Source organism: Gopherus evgoodei, chromosome 5 (genome assembly GCF_007399415.2).
Source record: "Gopherus evgoodei ecotype Sinaloan lineage chromosome 5, rGopEvg1_v1.p, whole genome shotgun sequence".
In the NCBI taxonomy this organism is placed as follows: domain Eukaryota; kingdom Metazoa; phylum Chordata; order Testudines; family Testudinidae; genus Gopherus; species Gopherus evgoodei.
In genome coordinates this window covers 50,422,498-50,434,838 of record NC_044326.1, presented here as the reverse complement: position 1 = coordinate 50,434,838, position 12,341 = coordinate 50,422,498, and the positions used below count along the sequence as shown (strand labels likewise).

At 42.9% G+C, this 12,341-nt stretch overlaps 1 protein-coding gene across 1 annotated transcript in view; it reads left to right on the top strand.

The window, feature by feature from the left end:
- Nucleotides 1–7,287: 7,287 nt before the first annotated feature.
- The window catches only part of NFXL1 (nuclear transcription factor, X-box binding like 1), a 97,790-nt gene continuing 92,736 nt past the window's right edge, over nt 7,288–12,341 (top strand). The window contains 3 exon segments of the mRNA XM_030563071.1: nt 7,288–7,378; nt 10,069–10,236; nt 11,870–11,979. The gene's annotated coding sequence lies outside the window, so the exon portion shown is untranslated.

Sequence of the window (12,341 nt, the reverse complement as noted above, 5' to 3'; positions counted from 1 at the left end):
TACCATGTATTTAGCTATGACACTTTGGCTACCCTTTGCAGACCTGAAAAGCAGCTCTGTGAAGCCTGAAAGTTTGTCCCTTCCACTAACAGAAGTTGGTCCAATAAAAGATATTACCTCACCAACCTTAATTTTGGCATTTCCTAACTTCATAGTGCTTGGCTTGGCAACCTTTAAAAAACCCTATACTAAAATAATATTATGTGGTTTATTATTTATATTGCTGCAGCACTTATGGGACCAAGTCCTATTTTGCTAGCCACTGTACAAGCATTTCAGAAACAGTCTTGAATGGCTTACTCTAAGAGTCTAATTAGCCAAACTCACAATCTGAAAAAGGGTATGAGATGTTACCTAGAGTAGGGCAACTTGTGGTTCAGTGGTGGTAACATGAAGTAGCTACCAGATATCACTGTTATGGTGTTGATGTGTTTTAGTGAAGAAGAGTGGACATCTATTGCAGGGCTGGCCTTACCATGAGGCAAACTGAGGTGGCCGCCTCAAGTGCCAGACTGGGGAAGCGGGGGCGCCACTAGGACCCAGAGTGTAGAAAATTGTGTCTGCTGCTGGTGCATATGTATTCTCCCTGCTCTAGATGCACAGAGATGGTGGAGTGCTATGCTGGGAGGAGGGCACAAGAGACATAACAGGCAGGCAGGAGAAAAGGTGAGGGGGAGTAACAGAAAGCAGCAGGAGCTGCAGGGAGAGTGGAGGAGGAGCCTCTTATGTACCTCTCTAGCACTCCCAGAAGCCTGGACTGATTAACACTAGCTTCTCAGGGAGCTTCCTGTTTCCTGATGCTTCCCTGAACCCACTTAAGGAGAACAGGCAGTCAACTGAGTAATAGGAGCCAGTTAGGCCCTTAAGATGCTAATATCTTCCCTCATTCCGGCCCAGCTACCAGCCTGCTTATTTGTCCCCTTCAAGTGAGTGTTGAGAGCCACTATAGCTGGCACAGAACAGCAGTCATGAGTGAAAGAAAAAAACGCCCCTCTGGGGCAGCCTTCAGAAAAAGGAAGAAAGCAAAGGAAGCTTTTCTATCTAAGCAGGAAGGAGCTCTCCTGAGATACATAGACACAAATGTTCACGATGAGCCTTCTGGCCCCATTGAGGATGTGAGTGGTGAGGAGATGCCTGATCTTCCTGTTAGTCAGAGTGCAGGTGACCTAGCAACTACTGCAGCATCCATATCTCCATCTCAAGTGGATGTAACCATGCACATTCCTGAAGAAAAGTGTAGATCAGAGAAGAGTGTGGTGGAGGCACAATAAACAGCTGCTGCTGAGTTTAGTTCCTTAAGTCTAGATGATCCAGGACTGTGGACCCACTTGAGCAGTAGCCTGAGGGACTTCCTTGTACTGCATGGGCCACAGCAAGTGAAAAACTTCATGTTCCCCAAAGACGATGAAAATAGAAGTTTCCATCCAACATGTTACTGGCGTGAAATCCCCAATGGTGACAAAGTGGAGAGGCCATGGTTTATGTTCTCAAAAACCCAGAATGCTGCATACTGTTTTTGTTGCAAACTCTTCCAGTCTAATGTTCCAGCCACGTTGTGTTCTACAGGAACAAAGGACTGGAAAAATCTGACTAGAAATCCGGCATGCCATGAGAAGGCAGAAAATCACCAGAGAGCATTCCATAGATGAAAAAACTTGAGATGAGACTAAGGTTAAAGGCCACCACAGATGATCAGCATCAAGAGAAGATTGCATCAGAGTCTCTTTACTGGCAAAACGTTCTGAAAAGGCTCATTGCCATTGTGAGAATGCTTGCTACCCAAAACCTAGCACTGCATGGCACTTCAGATCAGCTCTATGTGCCAAACAATGGAAACTTCCTTAAAATTGTGGAGCTGATGGCTGAGTTTGATGCTATATTCCAGGAGCATCTAAGAAGAGTCACCACCCAAGAAATGTATACACACCACTACCTCGGAAAAAAAATTAATAATGAGATCATACAGTTACTGGCAACAAAAGATTGTGGCAGATCTGAAGTCAGCAAGATATTACTCTGTTACTCTGGACTGCACACATGACATCAGCCATACAGAACAAATGACTTTAATGGTGTCTTTTGTAACAACAGAACCTATTGAAAATGTCTGTGCAATGGTGACTGTCAGAGAGTATTTTCTAGAATTTCTTGACATTGCTGATACTACAGGAGTTGGTACGACAAATGTGCTTCTTAAAAAGTTGGAAGATACAGGAATTGTGATAGCTGACATGAGAGGTCAAGGCTACGATAATGGTGCCAACATGAGAGGAAAGAACAGAGGAGTGCAGACATGGATCTGAGAGTTAAACTCTCAAGCTTTTTTTGTCCCATGCAGTTCTCACTCATTGAATTTGGAGGTCAGTGATGCAGCATCAGCTTCTAGTGAGGCTGCTGAATTTTTTAATGTAATTCAAAGCATCTATATATTTTTCTCTGCATCAACTCATTGATGGCAATTTTTGAAGCAACATCTAGGAACATCCTGACACTGAAACCATTGAGTGTCACATGATGGGAAAGTCAAGTGGAGGCGATAAAACCTATCAAATACGAAATTGGGAAGATAAATGATGCCATAGTTGCCATTATGGAGGATAATGCTATGACAGGAACTGTACATGGGAGAACAGTGGCAGAGGGAAATGGAATCACCAGAAATATACATAACTTCAAATTTCTGGGTGGCTTAGTGTTGTGGCAAGACATACTGTTTGAAATAAATGTTGTAAGCAAGAGACTCCCAGGTGTTGACTTTGATATATCTGGAGCAATGGAACAACTGGACAAAGAAAAGTCATACTTACAGTCTTACCGGTCAGATGAGGGATTTCAAAATGTTCTGAAGAGTGCACAGACGTTGGCAGAGGAACTTCATACTGAAGCTATTTTCCCACCCATTCAAGAATACAAAGGTCACTGAAGAAGATGACATTTTGAATACGAGGCACAGGATAATCCAGTAAGGGATCCCAAACAATTCAATGTTGAATTATTTAACCATGTGCTAGATTGTGCAATACAGTAAGTTGAAGAACGTTTCATGCAACTCAAGGAACACAGCAATATATTTGGGATGTTGTATGATATTCCAAAACTCCTCACTATACTTCAAGACAACCTATGCCAGCAATGCAGGGCACTAGAGATAGTGTTGAGGGAGGCATGGGGGTGTCATTTGAGCTCCCTGCCTCAGGTACTAAAATGTTTTGGGCCGACCCTGATCTATTGTGGAGGTCAGACTAGATGATCATAATGGTCCCTTCTGATCTTAAAGTCTATGAGTCTATTGTCACAACCACAATTTTCGGAGTTTTAATTGGCCCATAAGGCTGTGACATCAGTAATGGCCACTAGATGCCACTGTTATGTGAACAAATTTTCTGACAATAGAAATCTTGAACCAAAAATCACTGAATGCAAAACAAAATGCTGCATTTCTAATAGAAACCCAAATCATATGCTGGTGTATTTCAGACAGATAGAAGTTTTATAACATAAAATATTGAATTTTTCAACTTTAACAAGCATGTATTTGCTAAAATAAAACTATGTTTAAAGTTTTCTTCTGACAATGTAAGTACTTTGAAATAAAAATGTAGGGGTTATGTGTACACCCACGGGCGGGTCTAGGGATTTTGCCACCCCAAGCACTGCAGGCAAGCTGCCTTCAGTGGCTTGCCTGCGGGAGGTCTCTGGTACCACGGATTTAGCAGCATGCCTGCGGGAGGTCCGCCGAAGTCGCGGGACCAGCAGACCCTCCGCAGGCGACCGGCAGAGTGCCCCCCCGTGGCTTGCCGCCCCAGGCACGTGCTTGGTGTGCTGGTGCCTGGAGCCACCCCTGTGTACACCCCAATCATATTAAAATTCTTCCACATTGTTTATCTGTCAACATTTTTCAAAATGTTTTAAGGTTCATGTTAAAGACACTGTAGCTCTTGTAAATCATGCCGTATTTTCTGAACATCCTAAATCCCTCAATTCTGCAAAATTTTAAGTGTAACACTTAAGTGTAACGCTACCTCCGTGAGTAGTTCTGCTGAAGTCAATTGGACTTTGTAGATGAGTCAAGTTGTGAACAAGCTTCAATATTTGCAGGATCAGGACTTAGCAATTGGAGTTCCAGTTTCGTCCATTATAGACACAGAACCCACTATATTCAAATGTGGGTTTCGATTTCAAAGAACCCTGCAAAACTGGACTGTTTTGTTTCAGAATTCTCATCTCCAGAATTTACCATTAAGAGTGAAGCAACTGTCAGTCATAAATGTATTCAAATATGGTTAGGAAGTGTTGTGTATTTAATAGCTTAAATCTATGGTGTATGAAATAAATATCTACAATATTGCAACACCTTTTAAGAACTTGTTATTGAAGTAAATCCCATCGATTACAAACATATTCTTCAATTCCTGTTTTGTGAAGTAAAAATCTTCTGAGACATTCTTATAGTGAAGTTGCTGAATATGGATAGTGGTTGATTTTTTAATCTCACAAAAGACTAATTATTTATTAAATAACAGGCTCAAACCAAAGCCATGTGGAATTAAAGAGGTAAAACATCTAAAATAATGAAAAATTGTATTTACTTAAGTCACATTATAGACAATTACTTTTTATTTCAAATTTTATTTAAGATTTTCTGTTCTGGGTTAAACATTCTTCCAGTTCCTTTACTATAACTGACAAAGACTGCACTGTGTACAGGGTTTCTATCTAGATTGTAATCTACTCTGTTTAAATGTAACAGTTCAGTATGGCCCTTCTTTTCTAGCCGTAACTCAGAACACCCTGACTTACTGCCCTGACACTTAAGATTTTTTTTCTGTCCTCTTCACATATGTCCTGAATTATTCCAGTAAGTAGTTTTCATTCTTTTACATATAGGGCTTATCTACATGGAGACTTGGGGCATGTCTACACAGCCCCGCAATTCAAGTTCTGAGGGTGTAAATAGCAGTGAGCACCAGAGTGCTGTGCTGTAATACCCCTGTGTAGAGGCTGTGGGCACAAACTTACAGGTTCTTTGTTTGCATTAATATAATCCTGTCTGAAGAGGATTAAAAAATCATAATGAACATTCATACTTAAATTTGCATCATTCCTATTTTAACAATCCTTCCAAACAGACATAAAAAACCCTCCAAACAGCAACACTCTTCCCCCAACTTAGTCTCTTTATAGATAAGGGTGCATTTATTGCCTCAACAAGAATTAACAACATATATATGTACAGCAGAACTCAGAGTTACGAACACTTTGGGAATGGAGGTTGTTCGTAACTCTAAACAAAACATTATGGTTGTTCATTCCAGTGTTTACCCAGCTTTGAAACTCTACTATGCAGAAGAAAAATACTGCTTTTAACCATTTTAATTTAAATGAAACAAGCACAGAAACAGTTTTCTTACCTTGTCAAATCCTTTTTTTAAACTTTCCTTGTTTTTGTAGTAGTTTACATTTAACACAGTACTGTACTATCTTTGCTTTATTTTTTTTGTCTTTGCTGCTACCTGATTGCATACTTCTGGTTCCAGATGAGGTATGTGTTTGACCAGTCAGTTTATAACTCTGGTGTTAGTAACTCTGAGGTTCTACTGTAATATCTTTATGAGGGAATTTCTTTCAGGAAAAAGTAAGCATTAGAAAAGTAAATACACATTAGCCCTGAAGATACAAGCATGCTTACCAACCAAAGACATCTACTATTTACTTGCCAAGAGATCATACATGTATTTTGCTGGTTATAGAAAATTAAAAACAAGAATCCAATCAGGCCTCTTTACAAGATGATCCTTTGGCCTTGGCTACACTTGCAAGTTACTGCGTAATAAAGCAGCCCCGGGCGCCATAGCTCACTCCCCGTCCACACTGGCAAGGCACATAGAGCACTCTGACTCCGCAGCTTCAGCGCTGCTGGTACTCCACTTTGGTGAGTGGAATAACGTTTGCTGCGCCCCTGCTGGAGCGCTGCAGCACCAGTGTGAACGAGGTGTTGCGTTCCTGTGCTGTGATCAGCCTCTGGAAATGTCCCATAATCCCCTTAAGTGAAGTGGCCACTCTTCTCATTGTTGTGAAATCCGCTGAAATGGCATTTCCGCATTCCTGCAAAGCTCCGTTTCAGAGAAGCCGGCTGCTTATCAGCTCTGACAAAAAGCTAACACTTACTGTTTGCTTTGAGTGAGTGAAAGGTGGGGGTGGGGGGTCTGAACTTACAAGACAGCATGCTGACACACTCTGAGCACCCCAAAACCCACTCTCTCTCCCCTCGCATACACACAACACACTCCCTGTCACACTCCACCACCCCCATTTGACAAGCACATTGCAGTCACTTGCATGCTGGGATAGCTGCCCATAATGCACTGCTCCCAATGCCACTGCTAGTGCCGCAAAAGTGGCCACACTGGTGCACTTGAAGCTGTGAAAGTGGACAGACTGCAGCGCTTCCCTACTGCGCTCTACGAAGGCTGGTTTAACTCACAGCGCTCGACATCTGCAAGTGTAGCCAAGCCCTTTGTTAGTTATAACCTAAAGTGAGTTTAGAACAACAAAAACAAATGAATATTATATACTATGCAAATTTACTTCTAACATTCCTTGATCCTAATTACGAGGTCGTATGAAATGTAGTTTATAAAGTGTAACTAAAACAATGTAATAGTGCCTGCTAATTCGCACTAATTCAGAGACCTATTATGAATGACTGAATTTTGCACACTAGCGGGTGAATGAGCAATAAAAAAGGAACGATAAATATCAATATAATTAGAACATTATTTTGCAAAGTGTAGTTTGGACTCTATTTATTAAACAACACAAACAAACACCGCAACATCGTTAAATGACACTTGACCTTGCTACATGCAACGCAATGAAAGATGAGTAAATATAACCGGCCCCACAGTTGTGATCATCTCTCTTGCCTTCCTCCCTGTCTGAAACGCCTCCCGTTCAGCCTCTCTCAGGGCAACAGTAAAGTAGCGGCCGGAGCATGATCCGTCTGCCCGGTGGCCAGAGCCTCGGGCGGGCGGAAGGGGTGGGGCCTCAGGCGGAAGGGGCGGGGCTAATACCGCGCCGCTGACGCTGCCCGGCTAGCGGAGCCGGTGGCTGACAGGCGGGGGGAGTCCGGCCCTAGGAGCCGGGCAGACGAGGGGGCTGCTCGGTGCCTCTCTCGTCTGGCCGGGGATGGAGGCGGCGTGGCGCCAGGCCGGCCGGGGCAGGGGCCGAGCCCGAGCCGGCCGCCAGGCCGGGAACGGGCCCTGTGCCCGCGGGGGAGTTGGCGGTGGCGGCGCCGCCCGGCCCGGGCCCGGCCGTGGGAGAGGAGCGGGCACTGCCTGTGTCCCGCTCACCGGCAGCAGCTCCCTGGCAGCCAGTGGTGAGTATTGCCAGGGCAGGCTGAGGCCGCGCTGGGCTGCGCTCTCTGGCTGGCTCCACGGGCGCCCTGAGCCGCTGGCGGCCCCAGCTTACAGGGCAGCTGCGTTGGCAGGTTGGGGCCAACGCAGAGGGGCTTCGTTAACGGGCCTGAAGTCCCAGCCGTGCAAGCCAGAAGTACCTGACAGCACAGGACTGCGGGGCGGGAGGCCTGAGTTAATTCCCAGCTGTGCCAGGGTGTCCCTGCCTTGCCCACGCTGGTGAGCCCCCGCTCCCCTGAGTGGCGCTGTTGATTTCCCACGTTTCTGTGCAAGGTTCACAGTCTGCACCCTTGTAGTGATTGTGCCCAAGCGATGGCTGCGATATCTTATGTGAAGTCTGGCTGTGACTTTGGTGCCGCTGCTCATGTGAATAAGTGTTCCACAGTGTGGGCAAGGGCCCCATAATCTAGCCCCTAGTTTCTGCCACCATTTCCTGTGTGTAAAATGGAGACTATCAGTATCTCACAGGAGTATTGTGGACATGCATTTGCTGTCTGTGAAGTATTGAGCTGCTATGTTGGTGAGGATCATGGAAAAGTTTGTAAATATTTAACCCCTTATGCTTAACAGTCTGTTTTACCTTGTATTTAGCTGTGACACTGTGGTTATTTTCTTCAGGCTAGAATAAAAGCTCTGTGAATCTCAAAAGGTTGTCCCTTCTATCAATAGAAATTAGTCCAATAAAACACTTTGCCTCACCCATCTTCTCTTTATTAGTAAACTCCTCTTTAGTTACAGCGAGCTGAGTTGGGTCATGGCATAGACTCTCAAGGAAAGCAAAGAAGACTGCTGCTAAGTCTAGTTTTAAAGCACTTATAAATACATTGTAGGGAGCAGACTTGCACTTGACATGGGGATGAAATGAATGATCTAAAGTATTTGCATCTCTAATTCTATAATATCTGATTTTATCGCTAGTACACTTTGCTGGACTCTTAACAAGTTGTGATTTTATTCGTGTTCATTTATATTATTGAAGTGCTTGGGAAACCTAGTCATGGTTCAGGATTCCATTGTACTAGATGCTGTACAAACAGAACAGAAGGATGGTCCCTGCCCCAAAGAGATTACAAATTAAATATAAGTTAAGGGATGATAGATGGATACAGATGATTGGGGGAGTACATATGAACAGTGAAACAGTATTGGTTGACAGGATGGGCAGTTGGCTCAGTATGTCAGCAGCCTAACCATTACCAAGCTTTTTGTGTGCATCATGTCAGAAGAGACTTATGAAGGTGGATATGAGGTAGTTTTGCAGATAGTTATGGGGACCTAAATTCCCTCTAAGCTGTGTGGCCATGCAGCTGCCTATTAAGCCCCGCACTGGTGTTTAGGGCTGCCATGTGGAGAGGTGCCTCCCCTGCAGCATGGACCTGCCGTGGTAGCCAGAAGTGCCTCTCCCCGCTGTCCCTAGCATAGACCTGCTGCAGCGGGGCAGAGAGTTGGGTGGTGTCTTCTCTCCCCACTGTAGTCCTGGCCAGCCTGCATCCCAAACGCCTCATTCCTGGCCCCACCCCAAAGCCCACGCCCCCAGTTGGAGCCCTCATCCTCCTGTACGCCAGCTCTGAAGCCCCAGCCCTGAGGTCACACATCACTTCCATGCTGGTGCACATAAAATTCATTCCGCACATGCATGGGAAAAATTAGAGGGAACACTGATGGGGACATCCTCCCAAGTGTGAGGTGCCACAGCAGGGAAAGCATGGAAGTTTTTATCTGAAAATTTAACAAGTGCCTGATGGACGCTGGTATCATTGGTTGATCAGAGTTAAGAATCAATCTTTTGATACTGAATAGGGATACTTATGGTAGGGATAGGTTGTGACGGGATTTGAAAATGAAGGCAAATACCCTTTTTTATTGCAAAGAAACTGAGCCAGTAGAGAGATGCAGAGACAGAGGTGACATGGTTAAAGAAATGGGCTAGGAAAATTATCTTTGCAGTAGCATTGTGAATGAACATAAGTGGGGCAAGATTGCATTTATCAAGACCATTAGTCTCTCTCCAAAGGAAGGAAGTGAGACTTTGCTGTAGAGTCCCAGCTGCAGATCCAGTCTCCCTCTATATCATACTCAATAGTCAAAAATTATCTGTTAAATGACAATGTGGAGGCCACTTAATGTTGTCAAAGTGGTGGCATGGATCCATTACTGCAGTAGTGAAGCACTGGACAGGTGAGAGAGCCCCAAAAGTCACAATTCTAAAAGTAATAGAAACAGTTAAATGTACCTCCAAAGTTTCCGTGAATAGCACAGATGCACTGTTGCAAACAGTTGTGAAATTTTATGTACCTGACCCAACAAAAAGGAATACTGTTTTTAGTAGCTTTTAGTTAACGCAACAATATGTACTGTCTAGCCAGCATACTTTGATAGGACATGTCTGTTTGGTTAGATGAATATTTCTTTTGAAATAGTGATACTGGTCCATCAGATGCAATTTAACTACTCTCAAAACTGTGAACATTCATGCTGATGCACAGTATTTTTTCTTAAGTCATGTTTACTTGTGCTGCATTAGAAACACTGAAATGCTGAACTGTCTCTAAGGAGAGAATAGTTATTGAGAACACCACATAAAAAAACTAGAAAAGGACAGTGGAATCTGCAGAATTTAATATGGCATTAAAATTATTGTATTTTTATACAGAATTATCTTCTCAGAAGAAATTTGATGAAATTAAGAAGGCTAATCAAGCGGCAGCAAAAAAGTTTGTTGAAGACCAGTTTAGTTCCTCTTCTGAAGAAGATGAAGATATCGAAGGAAAACATGTAAAAATATTGGCGAAAACATTCACAACTTATACTAATCAAACTGGTAAAATATTTTAATATATTGACTTCTCTGTTAGTGCAATGATTCCAATGTTTTTATGCTACAATCATCATATATTGAAAAGCTTTGATAGAGGTAGATAATTTATTCTGTTATTGTAATGTTCTTAACATATGACTTTTAAGTACTTCATTTTCTGTGGTGTTCAAGATTGGTAGAAGATTTGTCACAGAGTATCTCTGTCACTACCTGGTGTGCTGTACTGTCTAGACTTTGTCACTTCACAGTTACAAACACTCCTAGGCTGTTTTCCTTCCATGACATGTATTCTTTTATTCCTCTGCCTTTTTTAATCCACAGAACATCATGCAGGTGTTGTGTAGCAGAAGCTTTCAGTATAGCTTCCCTCCTTAGTACAGCTCACACTCTGAGCTTCCCTTCTGAGCTCACACTTGTTTCCTGTTCCTTCTATTAATATCCTCCCAATGACACCCTTAGCCTGTATTACCACTCAGGGCTGCCCAAAGGATTCAGGGGGCCTGGGGCAAAGCAATTTCGGGGGCCTCTTCCATTAAAAAAAAAATTGCAGTACTATAGAATACTATATTCTTGTGGGGGCCCCTGCAGGACCTCGGGCAAATTGCCTCACTTGCGTCCCCCTGTGGCCCTGTTACCACCCCGGTGCTCATAATCCCACAATGGAAAGTGTTTAATTGTTCACAGATGATCTTGCAGCAGTCTTCATGCTGCAGCAATTGATTAGGATGCTGCTGCTAGCACTTTATCACAATTGCATATGCAATTTATACAGCAAGCCAGATAGTTCAGGAGAGAGGCTGGCTGATTAGGTAAATGGGGAAGAAAAGTCTCAGGTTTGCAAAATAAGGCTTCAGAACTGTGTGGTTTTTCATTGGTTTGTATTGTTTTGTTTTTGGAGAGAGAATAAATGCCTACGTGTATCCCAACTCCTTAAGCTGAATTGTTATAAATCTGCAACTTGGGTAACAGTCCCATGCATGGGAGATGTAGTATCTGGACCTTTTCTGTTCTTCAGTTCTTTCATGCCTACGTTTTTGTTTTATTTGGTGGGGCAAGGGAAGTGGGATGGTAGTGATGGAAGAGGTCCTGAAAATTGAAGGAGAGGGGATGATGGGAGTAACAGGGCAGAACTGGTCAGGCAGGGCTGTTTGAACTAGTAGGGCATGGATAGGTAGCAGCTGGGGAGTGGGAGATGTGCTATCTGAGGCAGAAGTTGGTGAGTGGAGCTGGGAATAGCAACTTGTGTATACTTGCCACTACTTGATGGGGGGAAGAAGTGATCTGGTGAGATACAGGTGAGGAGGAGGGCTGCAGGATTTAGCAATTTGGTCCCAAGAATGGAAGTGAAATGAAACTAGCTAAATCCCTGTGCTCCTGTTGACTTTTTATACCCAATTGGGTGAACAGACTTACTATCTTGATTAGCGTGATTATTTCTTTTTCTTTCCTCTTCTAAGCTCAATGAAACAGTAACATGAACTTTTCTTTGACTTGTGCTTGGAAATAATGCTGCACAAATGAACACTTGATTATCTTTTAACTGTGAGTGCTTATCTTTGGATGCTCAGAGATATATATGGAGGATCAAACGCTGTTGATGGTTTTACAAGAAGACTGTGTTTTTTGTGTGTTAAAGATGGTGATGCAAGTGAACTAGAACGTACAAGACAATATGTGAATGAAGCATTTCAGTCTGGGGCTTTGACATGCTTGATTTGCATTGCTTCAGTTAAGAGAAACCAAGCTGTAAGTATTTTACATGGTATTTTACAAGTCTTCAAGGTATTAACCAACTAAATTGCTTTTATTAATATGTTTCAAGCAAATGTTAAATATTTAAATAGAAACACTTGCCTGATTTACTGGAGTACTGAGGATTAATATGGAAGTCCTACGAGTGCTAAACACTTCATACAAATTATAGTTTACTTTTCAGCTGTCATGTGTGTGCAGTATCAAAGCTTGTGCATACATAACTTGAATTTTGGTTTTTGTTTTGTGAGGTTCCTGTCAAACCTGTGGTCATAGTACAGTAAAAGTAAGCTTGACATAATTGTATTTTTAGTTATATTATCCATCAAAATTATATTTTTATTTTTAACTATTTA